We start from the raw sequence: 12,482 nt of genomic DNA on the forward strand, positions 1-12,482 counted from the left end.
ACAGTGAAAATGTCATTTCTGACATACTGGGCGGAACTCGAACTCACAACTGTGAGAGTCGAGTCAGATATCTCGTCCGCCCAAAACCCAACGCTTTTGCCTATTGTGTCACTGAGATCCTCTGAGATTATAATAAAAATTTATATCTTTTCGCAAAGAACTTGAATGTTTCTAAGAAATTTTGCCACTTTAATCACAGCACTTTCTTAAGAAAATTCTAAAATTTTTGCTTAATTTATGTATATCCATTCTCTCTTGTTCATCTTTTTTTTATTTCTATAAGATATAAAGCTTCAGTTACGTTTTAGTAAAATAATAAGAGAAAAGGTGTAAAATATACTACTGAGTAAGGATGAGTTTGATGACCAGAAGAGTCTCCCTTTGTCCATTTTATGTGTTTGTTGGTGGGAGGATTTATGGGAAAGAGTTTCCATGAAAAATGCTTGAAGATCAATTGTGAAGCTGTGAAAATGATAAGTTAGCAAGTGGAGAAATTGTGGGCACTTTCGCATACTGGTGGAAGCAAGAAGGAAAAATCCCATAAAATCGTAGTAAAGTGTCGAGAATGAAATCAAACAACTTTTAATGGATATTTCTCAGACCACTCTCAAGCAATTTTCCAACCACCCGATAAATGCAACAATCTATTGACTTTGATAGCTCTTGCTGCAGGATTCCCTTAATACCCCCAACATGAGAATGAGTCACAAAAGTCATTGGATTTGCAGTCAAGCCACATCTATCTTTTTTTGAAATAAAAATTCAGATCTTAAAAAAAAACACGATGGAATTTTAGCATCATCCTACCCAAAAATCTTCCTGGAAGGAGGAATGAGTTCAGGAAACGCAAAATGAATTATATGCAATTTTTGTTACTTAATCAGCTTAAAAGCTTTGGCAAAAGTTGCATCGTCTGCTCTCTCTTTTTCCTTCGCCAATCTCATGCATTTTTTGCCTTTCTCCACATTTTGCCATTCTGCAAATAACACATACCTTCACATTGCATATGCAATTGGTTTTGGAAGTTCATTCCTCAGCCATTCGCAAATTGGAAATGTAAATGATGCAGCAATTTTCAACATAAAATATTTGATGTCATATGCACAACTCTATAAAATGTCCCATTAATGTTACTAGCTGAGATTCTTAGTAAATTCCCTTAATTGTGATCGTTACAATGTGGAACGTTGTCCAAATTGGGCTTAAAGTTTGCCAAAGTATTTATAATTTACTGAATAAATACAAACATATTGCAATATGGGGAAAGTGCTCATGCTTCGTACGATCCCAAGCTTTGTAACGACTACATATTTCAAATGTTTGTCAAAAAATTTGACTCATATCGCACCCATATTTTAAAAACCAGGGAAAAGTGTCCAATTTTCTAAATATGCAAAGTCACATTTATTCAGAAACACAAAAAATTAGTCATTACGAAGCTTGGGATCGTAATCAATTTCAAGCTTGAAGTTTGCCCACATTAAGAATCTCTCCTACTTTTAGCTGATCAAGCTTTTTCATTGACTTTTCCAGATATTTTAAGTGGAAAGGGTGTTTCGGGTGAAAATTGTCAAATTATACTCATTCTAGTTACAATAACAAAAAAATGCTATTCACAGATATTATAAATGCGATTTCGAGAATGAAATAAAAAAAATAATTAAAATTATTTCATGCTTTGACACTTGTCAGTGGTTGGAGGTAATAAAAAACAGGCAATTAATTGAATGAAAAGATATAACTATAGAACATGGTATATGAATGTAATAAAGCTGCATCAATATGGCGAAAATCGTTTTTATAATGAGAAAATGAATACATCAAAATATCGCTGTACTGATTGATGGATTTTTCATTGTACATCAGAATGTTGTATCTTTTGTAAATTTTGAATTCCATTCAGATTTTTTGAAGAGTACTTCTTGATGGTTATGCATACAAGCAGATAATGAATTTAATTCGAATAATCGTTAAAAAATAATTTATTCACATCATGACATATTCATTCGGTGATTATTTTGAGCTTTCATTTTTTTCAATTTATTCAACAACAGTGAGAAATCATGTGAATATTGCTGATAAGGAGCCCCTTGACGTTTTATTCATATTACTATTGTGGTAGATATCGTAGATAGATAGATAGATAGATAAATAGATTTTATTAGCTTTATTTATCTAAATTCGTCGCAATTGTTTCCCAGGATTAATTCAGCGTTAACTCGTTACCGAACTTATCAAATTGTAAGACGTATAACGGTTCCGCGGCTAAAGTTCCTACATTGACAGAAATCCGAATAAGTTAAAATAACATTCCGGAAATGTTTATTTTACCCTGCAGTATTGATCCGAAATCGGTGTAAATATTATGCTTTTTAAGTGTATTAGGGATTAAAGGTACATTTTTTCTTGTTAATTTTACCCTTAAAAAGGGGTAAAATTAACATTAAAAAATGTTGATATATTTTTACACCTAAAAAGTGTTAAAGTTATGAGGAAAAAAAAGTTAATCGCACCCCCGTTTTTTTCTCAGTGTACCGTTATTTTGAATCCCTATAAACTGATTGGATACACAATGTGGTTTGTCTCTAAGGTTAGCCCTTTGAAAAATCAAAAAATAAAGCATTTAAGGTATCGGAGCTGAATGTCTTCTATGGCAAAAATGTAGTCCTAAGTGAAATCTATTATGTGTTGTAGAGAGTACATTAATATTTAGTTTAGTTAAATTTGTATGATTTTTCAAAAGTTGCTTTCTTAGGTCATTTTTGAGAAATTTTAGTTTGATTTTGTTTTTCCGCCCCCAAGGATTTTTTGAAAAAATATCATATAATTTTCAAGATGAAGCACAACTACTTACCTTTCCAACGGATGCCCATTTATTAAGTTCTGTACACTAGAACCGGAGGAATAATTGATAATATGTGACAAAACAGCAAAAACAAAGAAAAATAATTAAAGAAAATTGTGACGTATTACACAGAAAAAAATATTTTGTAAAAATATTCGTAAATGTTTGTGAATTCCTATGGGGGAGTTACAAAATTCTCGTGAATCGTATAACCAACAAACAAGTTCGTAAAAGTTTGTACTTTTTCCACAAACATTGTTCGTAAAGGCGTCTACACATTAGGAGCAATTTTCGTCAAAAATTGCGTTTTTGACAGAAAATTGACGTTTCTACCTACAACGCTGCAGGGAATTTTGTTTTTACGAACAAATGACAAAATTTTACGCACATTTACGAACAAATGTTTGTAAAAGTACAAAAAATGTTCGTAAAATGATCATGTTACGAACAATGTTTGTGAAAAAAGTACAAACTTTTACGAATTTGTTTGTGGGTTATACTATTCACGAGAATTTTGTAACTCCTCCATAGGAATTCCCAAACATTTACGAACATTTTTAAAAAATATTTTTTTCTGTGTAGGAGAAAAACCAAGAACAGATTCTTGATCAGGGGACTCGACTCTACCAAACGTACCATGTGAGATCCGTGTGTTGCATAGTGTAATTGAATAATCAATTGTTTTGTCCAAAATAATCTGTGAGCTTTATATGATTAACTTTCTTATGAGGTTTAATGGAAAAGTTCGTAAGCCTAATGGACCTTTCGCCCATACATATAAGTCACTGATCAGGAATCACTCCTTTTAATGGCAACAAAATCAACAATTTTAAAAGCTCTGAAGAATTTACTTCGGAATGGTTTGGGCTGAATTTTATTTGATTTAAAAGGTCTTGAGATTCCTAATGTTTCCATATGTTTAATAAATCGGACACTAACCTTTTTCTGCTACACTGTTAGTAACTAAACTTGAGATGATTAAGTCATTACACATTATTAAAGATTTCAAGTAGGGGAAAGTGACCATGCTTGATACGATCCAAGCTTGATAATAACTAATTCTTTCCTACGTTAATCAATAATTGTGACTTATGGCAATATATTTGAGTAGCTGGTCCTAAGCCACACATTTCCTTAAAAAATTAGGATCCTAGCTCTTTTTTTCTAGCTTCAGGAAACAAAAATCAAAAATAGGCCCAAAACTGTAATTTCGATACATGATATTTCATAAGTTTTTTCTTAATTAATGTCGCTGTTCAGGAAATCTACTATCATAGGCACATAGAGGGTTCATCAGTATTGATATTTATGTAAAAATATTTTTACTTGGTGGACACTGTTTTGTGGGTGATGTCAAATTCATAAATTCTATCTGTGTCCATCCTGTATTTTAAGAATGGTCCATGAATGATAATTTATATGTGGCAACTCTATCATTAGATGTGATTCTTTAATAATCACATCTATTGTAATTCTTCAATTTTATCGACAACTAGAAATTACTAAGTAAAACACTTAAAGTCGATTAACAAAAGTAATCTGATTCTATTAGACATCAGTTGAGTAATTATGAAAGCAAATTCGCATAATTTTTGCATAAAAACAATTCTTTTGTGTGTACAAACCGCATATGCACTGAAAGAATCACATCGTTCATAAACTCCTACAGCATACAACTGATTTTTGAGTATTGTCTACATAACCTCACTTTTATGTTATTGTTTTTCGCGTCAAAGAAAAAAGATTGTCCGTAAAAAGTTGTAAAATATAGTGCTACAAAGTGAGGTAAGTTTATTGTAATTAGTTTACGAGATAAAAAAAACATTCTATTTCATTTATTTATGCAGAAATGGAGAAAAACAAATAAAAGGCAGAAGACGCAGCACTACCGATGAGGCAGCCATGCAGGCAGCTCTAGAAAATTCTCCAAGGCAGGCTGAGAATTAAGGACGCTTCAGCCTTTGGAATACCGCTTCCTCGTCAGTTTCTTCCACAGTGTTGAAGGCGTTGGGGGATTACCCGGAACCACCAGTTGCCTCGACTACTTTCAATGACAGTGAATTCCACAGCCGCTATTTCACAAGGGATCATAGCACCAAAAATCGTTCCGCAAGATGCGATGATTCGAAAACCAATCCCAAAATGATGCTATGTCATGGTTTGTCGACAAGATGTAGTGGTCCAAGAGAGCAATGAAGAAGATGAGGTGTCACAGGAGACAAGGATGAAGATAATAGAGATGCTGATGAAGTTCTTGACTTATCGGTTTCTCGACAAATTTATTCATATTCAGATTCAAAGAATCCTCAAACTGGTACCGAGCCCGCCAAGTTCCTCAAAACAGAGCAGAAGTTTGGAATCGACACTAGGCACAGGACCCCAGAATTTCACAGGAAGGAAGATATGGAGAGGAAATAACCACATGGAAGAAAATAAGTGCATTAATTAGAATTGTTTTAATAATTCAATAAACTAAAAAAAATGTACTATAATGCATTTTTTTGGATAAACTGTGTTGTTGGGTGATCTTACAGAGGGTCAACAGTGCATGCAGGAAATTCCAACGTAGTCATTATATTCCACGGAGAGCTCAATGGTTTCAGGGTTCTGTTGATTTCTTTCAAGATAGCACGTGTTCCATCTAATCTACAATCTCTTTTCTCCAGAAAGTCACCTATAGAAGAATCACAGATCTCCAGGGCAAGGATATTTTGCTCATCTGGGCTCTTTTATATGCCCTCCTGAAACCCACAATGTTCGGATGTCTTAGCAGACACGATTTCTTCTAGACCAATTGAAAAGCAATTAAGACGCTTAACTGCCCCTCATGATCGCACAACATCCTTACTCGGGATCCTGTTCATATGTGATAGACCTTAATCTGTCCGGATGGGAAATTTTCAGTGGTGTGTCTCTAAAGAAGTTTCTCGAGGACCTCGAGGATTACCGGTTTTGCTGAGGAACGGCGGAACGCGGAGCTGATGTGGTCTACCTATTCCATTTGTTTCCAGTCACATATTAACTTAAAAACTTTATAACTCGGGAAAATTTGGCGAAATCAGAAATTTCCGCGAAGTTATTCACCAGATGTTTTTGTTTTCCTATGTCAATTAACATAACCTTTAATTCCTGTTGCCAGAATTTTAGGATTGCCAGAGTGACATTTTCATGGACTCGAAGTGAAAAAATGGCTTTCGCTAGTGCTCTAATGTTATAAAAACACGGCTTAGAAAAATTACATAAAAATGGTTTCAAAACTAATAACTAGTCGTGCAATCAATTTTAGCAGACAGATTAGAGTTCTGTCTAAATATTGATGTGCAATTTTTTTTATCCGGTGAAATTTTTACAGTGAAAATGGGCCTCCGAATCGTCGAAACAATAATTATACAGGAAGGCCCATTACCCGACCTGTATAAAAGTCGTCTCTGAATTTTCATTTTCTTTTTGAGGAAAATCTAAGGATTTCCAGGAACAATTTGAGGTGGAATTTTGAACCTAATAAGTGAGGCATTTTTTTGTCACAGTGGAAGAATCGCTTCGGTTTGTGTGTTAATCAGAAAAAGAATCATAAACCTTGGACATCATTTTACAGTATCAAGCATGGTCACTTTCCCCTACTCGGCGAATTTTTCTTCACCTCTCTTCCTTTTTATTCCTAGAATATGTATTTGCTGCAACGAAATTTACGAGTGGAAATATTTTAAACTATTAAAGGTTATTTTCCTTTTTAAGAAAAAGAACATGGAAGAAACTCGTAAGTAAGCTTAAAAGGGCAATTATTCTTTCGTTATAAGCAATTCAATTAGGAGTGCAAACAAGACAAAAGTAATACCACTTAGTATATTTGTATTTTATTTATCCAAAGTCTGTGCCAGTATACTCGGTGACATAAAAAGGCTGGGTTTCTGGTTTTAGGTCAAAAGTCAAGAATGACGAAATTTCCGTGTTTACCTTTGTTCTCTGGGGGTGGCATTGTGGCTACGTGAAATATCTTTGCTTGGCACACTCTCAAGAAATTCGCAGTTATTCCCATAAATACCAAAATAATCTCATTCTTAAATCATTCACAATAGATTTGAGGGCTTCTTCTAACTTAATTTCTCTATTTTCACCCTTAAGCTCTCCTATAGCTACTCAAGTTGACTTTCCTGAACTCTGCAGCTCGAAAAGTGGACAATTCATTGTCAAATGGAATTCCTATTATCAAGATTACCGATGAAAATGGTTTTACCAGGAACATTCTTTCATGAATTTTCCTGCAAAAGGTGGCTCTATTTTCTCAGAAATTCATTGTGTCAAAAGTTTCATGTTCACATTTTGAGGCAGAACAGAAATGAGCAAAGTTAAAGCACAAAAAAGAACAAACTGAAAAGGTGACATTCATAAAAACTTAATCACAATCTGCAACAATTGTTTCAATTTAATTTAAATAGAAACTTTCTTAATGAACATTTTCCCATGGGATTTTTTTTTACATTGCCAACCTCATTCGAGTTATTGCAATTTTAGCTCCATTTTTCAACTTAACCCCTGATCTTGCGTCATTTATATCCCTGATGAGATGAATTGTTAACCTATGAATTAACCTCTGCGGAAAATTGGGCAGATCTGTGAAGCAAATTCAGTTAAAATTTTATATTTCAATAAATGAATTAGAATTCTTGGTAAAAGTTTTTTATCGTTCATCACAATTCTAAATGTTTAAGGTGTACTTAGCAAAACGATCCATTATAATTTAATTAGTTAATTTTAATAAAATCTAAGATTCGATCACATATTTCATTAAGCGTCCTAGGCTTTACAAAGTGCTCGAATTCGTAACTTTGATGATATACCTTGAAAAGTAAGGACACATCATTTACCGATTCTCAACCAATTTGAACCGATTTACAAATCACTCAAAAGGTTGCCCAAAATACCTTAGGAATAATACATATAATTGCATATCGGCCAAAAATTTGTTATCGATTATGAACCGGTACATTACCAATAGAAAAAATCAGATCACAAAATATATTTTCCCTATGGATCACCTGTGACCCAATGAAAATTCCTGGTCCTACTATTCCTGTGGCAATAAGGTACAAGGGCTTATAATGAAAATTCAAGTCTGGAATTGAAATGTTTTAGTGACCTACTTCTGATACACTATATAATCCCAAATTGCTCGCCCACATTGCTTTGCTCATATCAAAAGGTTGACCACCCTATACAACCAATTTTCCACTGCAAGGGCATGAATTTTTCAAATTCAGAAACTCCTACGCAAAATAGCTGGATTATTATTCCCAATCATATGGCCAAGCAGAGAGGTTGAAGGATTCGGGAGACATTCATTCAACGCTACAAATATTTCTGATGAAATGAAGAGCTACCAGTAAATCCTAGCACTTTCAATGGAGATTCACTCTGAGCCTCTGCTTGTTCGCCAGCTTTAAAACCTCCGGAAGATGAACCACCTCAAAAGAATGTTTCCATGGAGGAAATATAGAACAGAAAACCTGATGCGAAACATCAGGATTTATTTTGTGAAGTAGATGATGGTATACATTCACAGCGAACAGACTGGGCTTTTCTACATGATAATTGCTTTTTTACGCCTTGATTACTTTTTTACACGTGAAAAAAAATAATCAAAAAATTGCGGCACCAAACCAATTTTTGCACTAATTTGATATTTATTACGCTTTATGAGACAATATTCTTTAAGAAGAATATGATATATTAGTAAAATTTTTCGATTATAAGTACCTTGAGCAAAGAGCAAAAAGCAATTGACCGGTCAATTGCTCTTTGTTCTTTCTTCGAGGTGTTTAGATTTCGCAAATTTTACTAATACATCATTTTCTTTCTAAAGAATATTGTCTCAGAGAACGGAAAAAACATCAAATTGATGCAAATTTTTTTTTCTTTTTCACGTGTAAAAAATCAATGAAGGCGTAAAAAAGCAATGATCATGTAGAAAAGCCCAGTCTGTTCGCTGTGATTAGGGCGTTTCAACTAGGAAAAAATTTTTTTGGCACTATTCTCACGGTGTTGTATTTGATGAGACAAGAAAGTTTTTCTTCTACGACCATATGATCAGACGCTGTTTAGAGGTGGCTGAACGACCCTCTCTGTAGAACAAATTTCTGATTTTACCGGATTTTACACTACAGAGAGGGTCGTTCAGCCACCTCTAAACAGCGTCTGATCATATGGTCGTTGAAGAAAAACTTTCTTGTCTCATTAAATACAGCACCGTGAGAATAGTGCCAAAAAAATTTTTCCTAGTTGAAACGCCCTAGTATACATGCAATAGGGTAATAAGGGAAAGTGCCCATGCTTGAAACCATTGGAAGCTTCGTAATGACTAAATTTTCTTTGTTTCACATTATATATGTGACTCATCGAAACCATATTTTAAAAGCTATGGGAAAGTGTCCAGTTTTTAAAATATTATATATTGCTGAGTCACATTTATTGAGAAACACAGGAAAAATTTAGTCATTATAAAGCTTCAAATGGTATCAAGCATGGGCACTTTCTCCTATAGCTGAGTGCACTCCTGGTGCAATCCTAAACGAAAAAGGGATGGCAAAGCGTCTTAGGTTTTGCTAAATGCTCGAACTCGAGATTTAGATGCTATACCTCAAAAGTATTTTCGCATCATTTACCGGTTTTCAAAGGATTTGAACCGATTTAAACCGATCCATCACTCAAATGATCCCCAGAATAGTTTTATAAGTAATAGAACTCATTTTCAGATAAAAAACTTAGTTATCGGTTATGAATCGGTTCATCACTGATTTAGAACCGATTAGAACCGGTTCAGTTTTACAAAAAAAATTCCAAGACCTCTCCAACGAGCCCAAACATGACCCCAATCGTTTGATAATTGCGCTCTCCGGTGTCATTTTAACCTTTGACCTTGAAAAACCGTTATTAGGAATGATTCAATGGTATTTTCGTCTAAGAACGATATGTCCGCCTGGATAATCTCTAAAACATACTCAAACGTGAAAAAAATCGCACTACGCGTTTTCCAGAAATCCCAAAAAACATGGCTTTGGAGGAGAAGGAGAGGCGGGGGGAATAAAGGGTATGTTACCGATCCTTGCATCGACTTATGGGGGGAGTCCTCAGAAGGTTTCAAGCCGCTATCTCTAACCGTGTGGTCTCTAGAGCTGCCGATGTCGGACGGACAGACGGACAAACAGCGTGACGCCAAAAAACTCGAAACTTCAGATTTCCAAAATTCTACCAAAATACGTCCCCTTGGGGGGTAAGGAGTCGAAATCAGTGGCGGCCAAAATAATGGAATCACCTCCGTAAAGACCACGATTTTACCTTAAACATTATTGTTTATTCCAATTCGTTTAAATAATTTTGATATAAAAATGTTTAAATAATTGCCTTACGTCAAATAAGTATTGTTTTGGCCGCTAGAGGTCTCTATTTTTCATAGAATAGATCAATAGTGAAATTAGGTTTGAAAAACACGATAGGACCACTTTCATTTAAATAAAAGAATGTGGTCTATAAATCGGATAAGTTTAAATAAAGCCATATTTAGAAACCATAAATAACAGTTTTCCAAAAGCTTTTTAAACTGATTCTATTATTTTGGCCGCCACTGTATATATATAACTCAAAATCGAGGGATTATACTGCTCTCTCCGTGGAGTTCGAGCAGTAAAAAGGGACCTTAGGCTTATCTATATGATTTTGCTGCTCTAATTTCTTACCAATCATCATTTTTTGGAAAAAATTAACTTAGAATTGAATTATTAAAGATAATTGACATATTAGGTTCTCAAAAAGCAATAAAATTGGTTGCTCTTTAGGATTTTGAGACCTTCGGGAACTGTGCTAAACCTCTAGTCTGAATACCACTTAACACTTCAAATTTTTCCCATATTCCTTTAATAAATTTAACCAAGTGGCAAAATATTTTAATCGCCAGGCGCACATTTTCTGAAAAGATTAGATCATACTCATTAAAAATATGAAATCTTCAAAGGCAGAGTGTGTGCGAAACCTGAAAGCCTTGCTCTACAGCGAAAGGTCTGGGAGAAAAAAACTTTTATTCTGGGCTAATCCTTTTCCATCCGCCTATAACTGAATTGCCATTTCTTAATTCTTTCGTAAATTACTTCTTTCTTTTCAATTTTTCATCATTCATTTAGCAAAATTTTTAATTTTAATTTATGTTAATAAAATATTTCTTTTCTTCATCATTCATCGGCATACTCATCACAACATTTTCAAAGCAAAGATAAGGTCTTTCTGTATAGATTTTAGATACAGTTAAAAAGATAATAAACGAACGGAAAGATTTTATCGCATAAAAGGCATAAAAGAACCACTAGGAGAAGTTTTCCAGGACCGCCGATCGGCGCAATTTTTAAGCCTTGGAGTACATTTAAATAAGAATATTGCAAAATGTACTGTACTGTGCCATGCATCGATGCATGGCACAGTACAGTACATTTTGCAATATTCTTATTTAAATGTACTCCAAGGCTTAAAAATTGCTATCTAATATTTATAAATAACTTAATTTTGCAACACCTGCTTTAAAACACAAAACAGTTGATTCTGATAAGAATATTTTCCATATATTTAGAATACAAAACTTTGCTTTGGAAATTTTCCGAGCCATGAGGTACACAAAAACGAAGCAGATTTATAGCTCAATTTTTAAATAAAATTCCCTCCTTTAAATGCGTCTTAAATGGTTAACACAGAGATCTAATTTTAATCCATACAATATAAAATGAGAAAAAAATCTGGATTTTGGATTTTTATTGCAAAATTTTATAAGGCTTATCAAAAACACTTCGGAGATTGTATCTCAAGATAAAATTAATGAACCTAAGCGTTTTTATTTGGCTCAGATCGCACCAAATAAGCACAGAGAAGATTTTCAGTCACCTTCTAATGTATATTCTTCCACATGGTTTAGTGCGCACTTAAATATCCATTATGGGGTCAGAGGTGTCTGGATTAAAATGTTGCATCTTCATGCCAAGAGATTCATCGGCACTATGCCAAAGATTGGATGTTAGAGGTGGTGGTGGACTAATGCCCATAATAGGTATAATACCTCCTGCAGCTTTCAATTTTAATCCATTTTATTAATGGCTCTTATCTTTGCGTGTCTTGCCATTCGATCCACTGAGCTACAAGGAAACACTTTAACATGTCCTTTTTGCCTGCAAGCGGACTTTTTCAGCGCCTTAGGAAATTTACTCTCTGCAATTTGATTCTTTTCTCCAAAGTGGCAAATTAGTCACTTTATCTAATCCCTGACATTAATCTTGCCACTCACACCCTTAAATGGATATTCTCAGCACCATTCCCCGAACCCTAAAGCTCCGTCTCTTGGGGCCATCGATTGGATGCAGCAAAAAGTCTTCTAGATCCTCTTCTCGCACCCAAATCTCAATTGACTGGCAAAAACAATTTCTGCACACAGCAAATGTTTAATCACTCTCGAAAACTCCGGTCGTCAATCCAAATGGAAAGGATCAGACGCACCACAAAACGCGTCGGAGCAATCAGCATCACGTGAGGGTATCATTAATGTCATCCTAATTGTTTTAATATCCCCCTCTTGGATTCTCCGAACATTCCACTATCAATTTAGCTA

The sequence above is a fragment of the Phlebotomus papatasi genome, chromosome 2 (genome assembly GCF_024763615.1).
Source record: "Phlebotomus papatasi isolate M1 chromosome 2, Ppap_2.1, whole genome shotgun sequence".
In the NCBI taxonomy this organism is placed as follows: Eukaryota; Metazoa; Arthropoda; class Insecta; order Diptera; family Psychodidae; genus Phlebotomus; species Phlebotomus papatasi.